The 10,749-nt window shown below is 36.3% G+C and overlaps 1 long non-coding RNA gene across 1 annotated transcript; it reads right to left on the bottom strand.

Moving 5' to 3' along the window:
• Positions 1-1,370: 1,370 nt before the first annotated feature.
• Positions 1,371-10,590, bottom strand: LOC135676080 (uncharacterized). Its single transcript, XR_010514127.1, has 4 exons — positions 10,453-10,590; positions 5,953-6,150; positions 3,986-5,756; positions 1,371-1,578 (listed from the first exon to the last, which is right to left on the bottom strand). It is a non-coding gene; the product is annotated as an uncharacterized LOC135676080 (long non-coding RNA).
• Between the last annotated feature and the right edge of the window lie 159 nt (positions 10,591-10,749).

Genomic DNA, 10,749 nt, shown 5'->3' with positions numbered 1-10,749 from the left:
GTTTTCGCATGTCTATACATTCAAAGATACCGTAAGATTTGATATTATTATACTCATATCGAATATTATAAATTTGATTAATATGTGAGATTATCAATTTTAGTCATCATTCCCATATGCCAAAATTAATCCGACCTAACCCTTTTTTCAAGTCATCAGGTTTGGACGAACAAAATATTAAGTTGAGATATATATATATATATATATATATATATATATATATATATATATATATATATATATCTCATCACCCTCCGACAATTAAGTTAATTTTAAATTATTGATTGCGAGTGAAAAAATACTAGTTTAAGAACTTAAGTTTAATTCAGTTTAGTGATTTCACAACGAGAAGGTATCTGTTCATTAGAACAAGAATTCTCCTAGTTAAAAAGGAATTACAAGAGAGATACTCTTCCCATTAGAACAGGTTTTGTAGCAGCGTAGTTTAATTTCTCATCTAATGGATTGAATTGGGTTAATAAAAGCTTGGTAATCCTGCTTCTAGACTTAAATATTCCAATGATGCTGAATATTACCACTCTACAAGAATAGGAGTTGAATTCAGTCTTTTGTGAGCTATGAGAATAGGAGTTGAATATTACTACTCTATTCAAATACTAACCGACATTGAGGAACTGGGAACTCCAAAAAAGCTTCACCAATGAATAACAATCAGACTCATGAAAAAGCATATTTAAACACATAATATTTAGACTCCTGATCAACATCAATGTACCGCAACAGTGTTGGTCATTCATATATCAAAGCTAAAGCCGGTTGACTTACACATATGTTGCTTTCCTGAACATGAATGAATGCTAAGCCACCAGAATAGTATTTTGGATGTCTACTGCTTAGTCATGCAAAGATATGCCAATTTAACAGTGCTTAACTATAACATACCCTGGTTTGCAGGTCAATCAGCTGACACTGGTATCTCTCCTTTTGCCCCACACATTTTTTTCCTCCACTATGCTGCAGTGTTAAGTTGCAGCTTGGCTTGAAGCGCAAGAGGCCCGAACATTCCAAATAAGCAACGACAAACATGCAATGATTGAAACAAGAACTGCATTGCGGTCTCGTGAATAAATAGTAAGACTCCGATGAACAAAAACAAGAACATATACAAGTTCAAGGGCAGTTCGAAGAGCTGAAGAGCATAACACAGGAATGACAGATTGAGCAGAACAAAGATCAACTATTCACATACAATTAGAGACTTGACAAAATGCAATGCATTTCAGAATGAAACAGTCACCAAAGAAAGTTCTCGGCATGGTTTGTGAGATGATAGCGTGCCTTAATCCAGACCAGGAGCTTCACAGGCAGCAGAAGTAATGAAAGCATTTGTTTGGAGCACACCAGCCACCAAGCAGATAACAAAATCTTTTATTTTCTTTTAGTAGCACACAACCCTGTCCTTCATTTATTAAGTGATAGGAGCGACATCTGCTCATCTATGGAGCATTCTACATGGCAAGAAGCTCGGCACCTGGCAGGAATCAGGATAAGCCCAAGACATCGCTGTTCCATTGGTGATGAAGAAGACTGGCGAACGCTACGATACTCCACAGCATCCTGAAGGATGATGTTGCCTTGTTTGTCAATACAATGAAATACACCCAAAAAGAACCGTCCATCACTGACCCCCACAAGCATCCGACGAAAGAGAAGTTTCCTTAAACGTGCCACTAATGGTGAGCCATCACCACCAGAGTTCCCTGACACTAATGAGTCAGAGTGGACATCTTGCATGATTGGAGGACTCGAGGATGATCCTGGTCCTCCTTCCATCGTCTAAGAATGTTCGTCCTCTTATGAAGGCTGACGAGAAAATACTGGAAGAATTCAATGTGCCTGTTGAACGGGGAATAAGGATAACATTTTTTGGTCTAAAGTAAATAAAACATTACTGTCTGTCAATGTATAAAGTGGCTAACAACATGTTGTCAGAGTATCCAGACTCATGATAGACATCTGATACAGAAGACTAGGAGTCACAATATTCTGGACATCAATGTAAACCTTCAAAATCAAGATTATCCATGTCCTTTATTAGAATTAGAATTAGAATTAGAATTTAGGGCCGGTTGTTTACCCTAAATAGGACAGGGCATTGGCTATGAGAAATATGTAGACCACCCTCTCTCCCCTCCTTTTTGCACCTGTCTATCCTACCCCTTCTCTTTTTTCCACTTGGTGGGGGGTCTGGTAAAATAGGTTTTATTATTTTTTTAATGAATTCTATTGTTACATGATGCCTCTTTTTCAATGTTTTTCCATATAAGTACCGCTCATCGACTCATGTTCCTAATGTACAATAGTAATTTGAAGTTTATAGCTCGATATCTATCGTTACATTTCGTAGTCAAATTTGATCACTAAGCCTCCTGAATCTCCATATAAGTCACTAAATGCAATCAAGTATAATAAAGTTGTATTAGAATCATTGGTTATTGTACGAAATCATATGGGTGTTTATTTTATTTTATTTTCAATGATAAATAGGAAGAGATGAGACTTAGCAACTTCAAATGCAAGAGCCAAGTTTTGAAAATCCCCAAGACTAAAATAAACAACTTGAATAAGATTGTGAGAAATTATGTATCAAGGATTTATGAATAGCAATGCTATTGTTGGAAGGGTCATTAACATGAATTGAACTTCTAACTTTTCAAAATAATATGAATACATCATCACCTGGCTGTATCAACTAGAACTCAATAAATGATGGCACGAATGCGTTAAGTCACTAACACATTGGACAACCATGATGGGGCAGCATGGAAGTAAGGGGAATGAAGAAAACTAGTGCACTTCTTTGATGTGAAGTTTAGAGAAAAGATAAAACTTTGTTCCACAATTACGATGTAAGAAGAAGAGAAAGGAAGGACTGGCATTGTCAACTGGAGCTGGAAACTAGAGAATGAAACAAAATTTATTATGAAGAAGTAAAGATGAATACATTTATGCAGGAAAATAGCAATTATGTCACATGATTGAAGTTTTGAGATTGGCATCCTCACATATTTTCAGACTTGTGACAATACTCAATAAAAAGTGTCCTTACAAGTCTCAAGACATGAGCACATCTAGAATGACTCAAAAATAATCTTCTGATAAAACACAGGTTAAAACCAGGGTACAGAACGAAGTAAATTAGGAATAATAAATCTCAGAAATTATTCTCCTTGAAAGCTGTTCACCAATCAGATCAGTAAAAAAACCGTTAGGGTAGACTTAGATTACGAATCCTGTTACCAATCTTCAGATTAAAAGTTGTTTTCTCATCATTATGCAACCACAGGTAACTACTGCTTTCAGGCGACAACACTTGGTTTTCATCAGGAATAAGAAATCTCACACATTTGTCCCTTATACTATGTTAACCAATCAGATTGGAGAAACAATCAAATCCACGCCTAACCAATTCCATGGATCAATCAATTCCAACAAAATTTCTTATTTACGCATTCAGACTTTTGGACAGATCAGATGTAGCATGGTTTAATGTAAAAGTGGAGACGGAACAGACGTAACGAAACAGGCATGCAATGGCTTGCCTAAACCAATCGTATGTGCTGGTATATAAACAAGTGTATGAACAGAATTAAAGAGAAGGAGAACTCATGATGAATTTGCATGATCTCACATCAATTACCAGGCTAGACAAGCTCAACTTCTAACAGGATGACAGCAGAAGATTTCTATGCAATTGATTGAACCGACACACAACTAAGAGAGAGAGGGAGGAAGTAATTTTCTCTGTGGAAATCAAAACAACACTATAGGAGGGTCCGCATGAAAAGGCTGTGTGGTTCTGCGAGATTTAAATATGTGAAGGATCATCTGTTTTACCTAAGCAAGCATTAGAGAGTGGAGGGGAGGAGAGGACAAAACAGGGGAGGGAATGAGAGAAGAGGACAGAGGAGACAAGAGGAGAGGGGGAAGGAGAATGGGGGGAAGAGACGGGAGACAGAAGTACCTGCGAGAGGAGGCGACAACGGCAGTGAGAGGCGGTGGGTTGTGGCTTGCGGCCAGGAGGAGGAGGTTCGGCCGGCGATGTCGGCAGCCGCAGCAGAGGAAATGTTAGGGCTCGCACGTCGCCTGGCTTCCCGTGCACGCCGCTTCTCCTGATGGATTTTTTTTTTATCTTTTCTTTTTTGTGTCTTTAATAAGCTCATCGAGTCGACTCGGACCGATTGTACCGAGTCGAATCGCGAGTCAACCCGAGCTCAATTAACGCCGAGCTGACTCATTGGATTGGTGTGGGCCGTATGATCGAACGATCCCACGGTCCAGATCGCGAGTTTGTTTCTTCGCGGTAGATTCATGAAGAACGCACGGACGAACTGAGAACTTCTTTGTGTCTTATGTTGATGTATGTGCCTATGACAACATTCCTAGGATTGGGTTTCAGAAGCGAGTGATGCAAACATATGCAAGAGGAGCATCATAAAGATAATTGTTTACTTTGATGACGACCACACAGTTACATATTATATAATGATTTATCTATAATTACACTTTGACAACTCAAAATAGTTTCATAAAAGACTAATAATATTAAGTTAATTTTCTTTTAAGAAAATCAATTTTAAATAAGTTTCTCATAGCATAATATAATCCAAATATTACAAAAATAATTCTTCGGTTACTCCTCAGGACTAAATAGAGTAAATAATAATAATTAGATAATTTATAATATAATGATATGAATGTTAACACAAAAGCACATCATAAATCACATACAATTTATGGTTTTTATGAATAACAAGAAATATCATCACAAAAACCTGTATGTCATGTATAATTTATTATATGATTTAAACATAAGCAACAATGATAAATAGTAAGAAACAAACATGTAATATTCTCATATATCCTAATCACATTGGTACATACACATGACATATGAAATATCTTACCTTGCTTGAGAAACAAAACACATCACAATACAGCTAAAAGAATAATCAAATCTTTGGCAATAAATAAAAAGTAAAAGGAATAGAATAAACAAGAAAACCTAACACCTTTGCTAGGTACTACTATAGGTTTCTATCTTTTTTTTTCTTTCTTAAAGGCATTACTAGGTCTATTTGGCACATTGGTTGCATAAGTTCAAATAATAAGGAAATAAATCAAATATTCATGCTTTATGTGATTGTTTTTTTGATAGAATTTGACTAAATTAGCATGAAACATGCTGCTTTTGGGACTTGATTATGTAGGAACCATTGAGATTCTAAGTGACAAAATACTGCCACAAGCAATGTCTCCCTTATTCATTTAAACATGAATCATATTCGAAATATGCAGAAACCATATTTGCAAAGCTAAGCTAGCTAACTAGAATCTATAAAAAATTATCAGATGTGGCCTCAAATTTAAGGGTTGATGGTTGGAGATCACATCTGATAATTTTTATAGGAGGAGCAACAGTTTCTGATGGAGGGAGGAGTCTGATGCAACACCTCAATGAGCAATGTGTTGTTGTTTGCTAGTCTACAGATAACTGATCTGCACAAATTGTAACACACTGCTATTTCCAGCAATTTAGCAAAATTGAAATAAGAGTCCTCCATCCATGTTTCCTGTTTTTTTGCCTACATAATATTGATACACACAATAATGATCCAACGATAGTATCTGTTCATTAAAATTTAAAACAAACTTTTTTTCTCACAGCCCCAACTGAGATCACCGAGTGCTCGTTGCTCCAGCAGCAGCATTCAACCACAGCAAAACCACTTCCGCTACATCAAATTAATAAAGAGGCTAGTGAATTATTGAAAGAATCAGTGAGCTTGTGTTATACGACACACACTAAAGCAGGAAAAGGACGCTTTAAGCTAGCATGATTTCCAGATTGTGGAGCTTTTATGATTTTGTAATCAAGTCACAATGATTCCAGAGATCAGCTGCGATAAAAAATAAAAGACAGTGACATACACTTTTTCTTGGATACTGGTAGGTGTCATCTGCTTGTAGACCTCCTACATCTCTTTTCGGTGTTGCTGTGGGTGTGCCTGAGTTACCACCCGTCTTTTTTTCATCTCGGGCCTTGTTGAATATAACAGTGTACCCTTCAGCTGAGGCAGGATTATTGACATCCCACTCTCCAAACTTGGGCAGTGGTTGAGCTGTCTCCTGACGCACTCAAAAAAAAAAAAATCTCGAGGACCATAGTCAGCTATGGAAAACCAAAACTGCCAATAGGCGAGACAACAGAAGCAGCAGAAACAATTAACCAGCAATTAGTAGTTAATTTTCTGCAGAAGATTGTACTACAAAATGTACATGAAATGACAAAAGTGAAGAAGTTTAGTCATATTAATCTTATAACAAAAAAACAACAAGCTGTACGTTCCCAACAATCTAGAGGCTATATGGTTTCTTTTTTCTGCTGTTTAGGGAAATATGACTAGTCCAACAAAAAGCAATCAGATCTATTTTAATTTTGTTGTCGAAAACAAATATTACAACTTCCTCAATCTCTCCTTACTATATTAATCTAATTGATTTGTCTTTTCTCGCTGCTGCATCTTTAGGTCTTTTTTTAACGTGTCTACATCATCTTATAGATGAATTTATCTCATTGTATCCTCTATTGTTCATAAATTAAACATTTCTTATTCTTTTTCTATAACCTGTCATCTACCTTGAAGTCCTTATATCAGCAATTAATGTCAGCAAGAATGTAGCTTGGGTGCTGTTGATAATAGCTGATTTTTCAGCATAAAAATGATGACATGGTATGAGATTAAAGCATATGTTGAATACATTGCCGATTCAGAGCAATCTAGAGTTACATAACTTATCAGAAACGCTGCATACAGGTACAACAAAATTCACCAATTCTGTTTATACAAATGCATGCACTGTGTCATTAATCATTCTCCTACTCCAAAAAAGAAGCTTTTCTTTCGCAAACAGTTGATCCTTTTCTTCCTCAATTAAATTTCTATTTTCCCTTGTTCACTCGAGTACTTGAAACTTGAAAGCATAACAATCCTCCTCATAAAGAAGTTTAAAGTAATTATTTACTTAATGCATAGTGATCCTCCTTGTAAGAGAAGCATAACAAAAGTAAAGTATGAGAAGAAAAGGAGCACAAACTTTTCAACCAATTGAAATGTGGAGGATCAGACATTCATTACTTTTGATACAAGATTTATTAACAAGTGGCCTAGCAGATATATTTTGCATTACACGTGGGCTTCAGAATTTCCTCAGCTACATATCAAGTATAGATGGATAAAGTACATGCAGAAGGATTTCTACGTGTTATAGTCACGATTTGATTACAAGATACTCGGCTAAACGTGAGGAACATTTACATCTCTGGAACATTTGCAAGAATTTGGATCAGTTAATTTGCCTAGACATTAATATTACGAACTTGAGTGAGCAATTCCAAAAGCTCCTCAACTCCATCTGACTGAGAATAGTAGAATACGACCTCTTAAACGAATAATTTTATCCGGGTCTGGTACTTTTGTCTTCAGGCGCAGTGGAACTATCTTATGGACAAACATGCTAGCTTCCTTCTTGGTAACTCTTAAAACAGGTAAAGACAAGAAATTATCATCTGTTCATGATGCAACTGGTTTCTATAAAATGAACAGACCGACTTATACAGGCTAATCCTAGACAAGTTAGTATATATGATACAAGCACCTCTGAAATTAAGTTTCAATTACAATAATCAGCACACAAAACAGTGTGCAATATAAACAAGTGACATGTCTGATTTTCTAATAACTAATAAACCATAATATTAAATGATTTGAAAATATTCTTAAAAATCACAGAATAAAGAAAAATATTCAGTATAAAATTACTTTAAGAACAAGAGTTGGTTTCTTAAGTCACAACAGATTTCATGATATTGCTTCCTACATTCCTCCTACAATTTACCTGCAAAATGGTTCTAAACTATATTAATATATGATTCGGTATAAGATGATAATTTCAACCAAGACCAGAAATAATATTACTTTCAGGATTGTGTTGTTGGCTCAATTTGGAATGTCCTTGGCAAGTAACTTGACGGTGCTCAATGCAAGAGTGGGTGCTTGGTAGGATGAGACCATGTATGGAGGGATGAAAAAATGTGGTGTTTAGTCATATTTTTCACATGATACAAAAATTTTGCATTTATGTAGCATTGCCTTCGTGTAAAGACGGATTTTAGTGTCCAAAGATAAAGATGTAGCTTCCATAGCTAGATCACATAAAATATGTAATATGGTCCCCATATTGATTCAAAGCACTTTGTCGGAAACACTAATAAGAATATTGATGGCAGCCAACACAGAAAAGGAAGCTACCATAATCGAGTTGACTTTCTGGTTGCAATTGTGATCATAGTGAGCATGAGAGAAGTATTATTATCAACAGTCAGATAGTATGGTATGAAAAACTTTAAGCTATATCTTATGACATTATTACTTGCCAATGTTTAACTTTTGTAACTACCTAATTGTATAGATAGGTGCCTCTTGCTATGCAGAACCTTATACTGTCTCCTGATGTTCTTTTCACTAATGCTAATTAATGCTTCTTTGATTAGAAACAACATGATCTCGCATGTAAGAAAAACATATACACTATATGTGCTGAGCAAGCAGTCCCCAGCAGTATAAAGCTTATTTGAAGAGGTTTTGCACCTCCTAGCTTTTTGTATGAACCTCAGTTGATGTAGGTTCAGGTATACTTCAGAAAAAAAACAGGATACAGCTTATCATATTTCATTACACAGTTAAGTGTAAAGGGAAATGACAGTAAATTCCATGGTGTATATCCACAAAACTAACTAATTGCAGTTTTATAGAGAATTGTAAAACTTGTTAATGTCTTTGAAAGCAAGAAGGATATGATGAAAATCTGAGAAGTGCAGAACAACAAACTGGCTGATCAGATTGTGGACATCTTATAAGTCATATATGGAAAGAAAGGTCGATTATGTTGTTGTGAACAAGAGTTCCCAAAAGATGAGTTTTCATGCTATAGGAGATGCGAATAGTTAATCGTTATGGGGTGACAGATGTAAGAAAGTCCAGCTTAGAGAATGCCCAAGTCCACATCAAGGAACTGAACTGGTTGATGCCCCAGGAGAAGATGGTGTTGTATGAGAAGGGATGATAATTACAGAGTTAAGCTGTCTTTCTTCATAATTAAAGCTACAGTTGGATTAGTAACAAATCATCCAATTGCTGCTAGGACTAATAAATGTTGGACAAAACAACAATAACAACAAGAAGTTGTAAAGTTGCAATTATTTGGATCAGCTACGTAGATCCTTTTTCACCATAAAGATTTTGGACAATCTGACCCCTAATTCAATAAAGAAGAAAGAGACGATAAATGGTACCCTACAGGTGAGTAAGTCCAGTTAAAAGAGAATAACAGAGGAGCAAACAAAGAGAAAAAGAGAAAGGGAGTGGGAACAAAGAGGAGAGAAGGAAAGAATGCTAATGTTTGACATACATCTTAATTTGCACATGCATTAGCATTTGCTTTGAAAGTGATAATGTCTGTTTCCTATTTAATATTTAAAAAGTTCATAAATTGTTTTGACAATAGTGAAAATCAGCCTGCAATAATTGTAATCTGCCTTTAAGTGAATCACATATATTTTGATACTTTCTATGGCTTGTAATCTGCAATAATTGTAATTTTGATACTTTATATGCCTTTAAGACTATTTCACCCTTAGAATTTCTCCAAAATAAGAGAAATATTTAACGAGCAATATCATGGAGGTTACAATCAGGTTCTGAACTGGAAACTAAATAATGAACCTTATCTAGCATATTTCTTCTCCGGATTGAACCAATTCAATCATCAAAAGACAATTCAGAAAGTTATACTTCGTTTAAGCACTTAGGTTACTAGTATTCGCTTTAGTCACCCAAATTTGAAGTCTCGAATAAATAAATAAAAAATCATTCTCACATAAACTGGTCATGCTTGTACAGATTTCGGAATCCTAAAACAGTTCCTATGACCTGGATAAGCAATTAAGACAACTGGAATTCATCGGAGGTTCTAAGTCAACAAGGAACGCAAATGATAATGAACAAAAAATCATATTTTCCAAAACACGTAATCACCCAAAAAATCGACTTCCATATAAGTACAAGACCAAGCAAGTTGCATAAACTACCAAATCTAGATACAACACTTTCGACTCCCACACCATTCAGTCAATCCCCAAAAGGGATCAGTCCCCAAACGTAATCCACATCTCCCAAACTTTCCCAGAACTTACTGAATTTTCAGGACCATTTCAATCAAAATTCGATCGATCGATCGATTCCAAAGAACAGCGAGGGCGTTTCAAGTTCCGAGGACTCCCGATTGTCTGAACGAATCAGATTTCTCGGAATCGTACTGTCGATGAGCAAAGAAATCACGGAAAAGTTGGAGGAGTAGAAGATCGCTTACCGAGGACATGATGGACGAGATCGGAGGCGGGGAAGCCCAAGAGATCGGTCGAGGCAAGGAGAACAGAGGGAACCTGGGGTGACTTCCTCGCTCTCTCTCTCCCCCCTCTTTTTATGTGAAGACCGAATAATATCTGGTTCCATCCTTCGTCCGAACGTGCAAACAATACATCTGTGGGCCCTAAGTGGTCCCACGCTGCTTCGCCAATCACAAAACTGGTAGAATCGTTGCTGCTCACTTCCGGACACGGGAACCCGTCTCCCCATCTCCCGTTTCCTGCAACCATGTAACTCGTCG

Source organism: Musa acuminata, chromosome BXJ1-1 (genome assembly GCF_036884655.1).
Source record: "Musa acuminata AAA Group cultivar baxijiao chromosome BXJ1-1, Cavendish_Baxijiao_AAA, whole genome shotgun sequence".
In the NCBI taxonomy this organism is placed as follows: Eukaryota; Viridiplantae; Streptophyta; class Magnoliopsida; order Zingiberales; family Musaceae; genus Musa; species Musa acuminata.
This window is presented reverse-complemented; position numbering and strand designations above follow the sequence as displayed.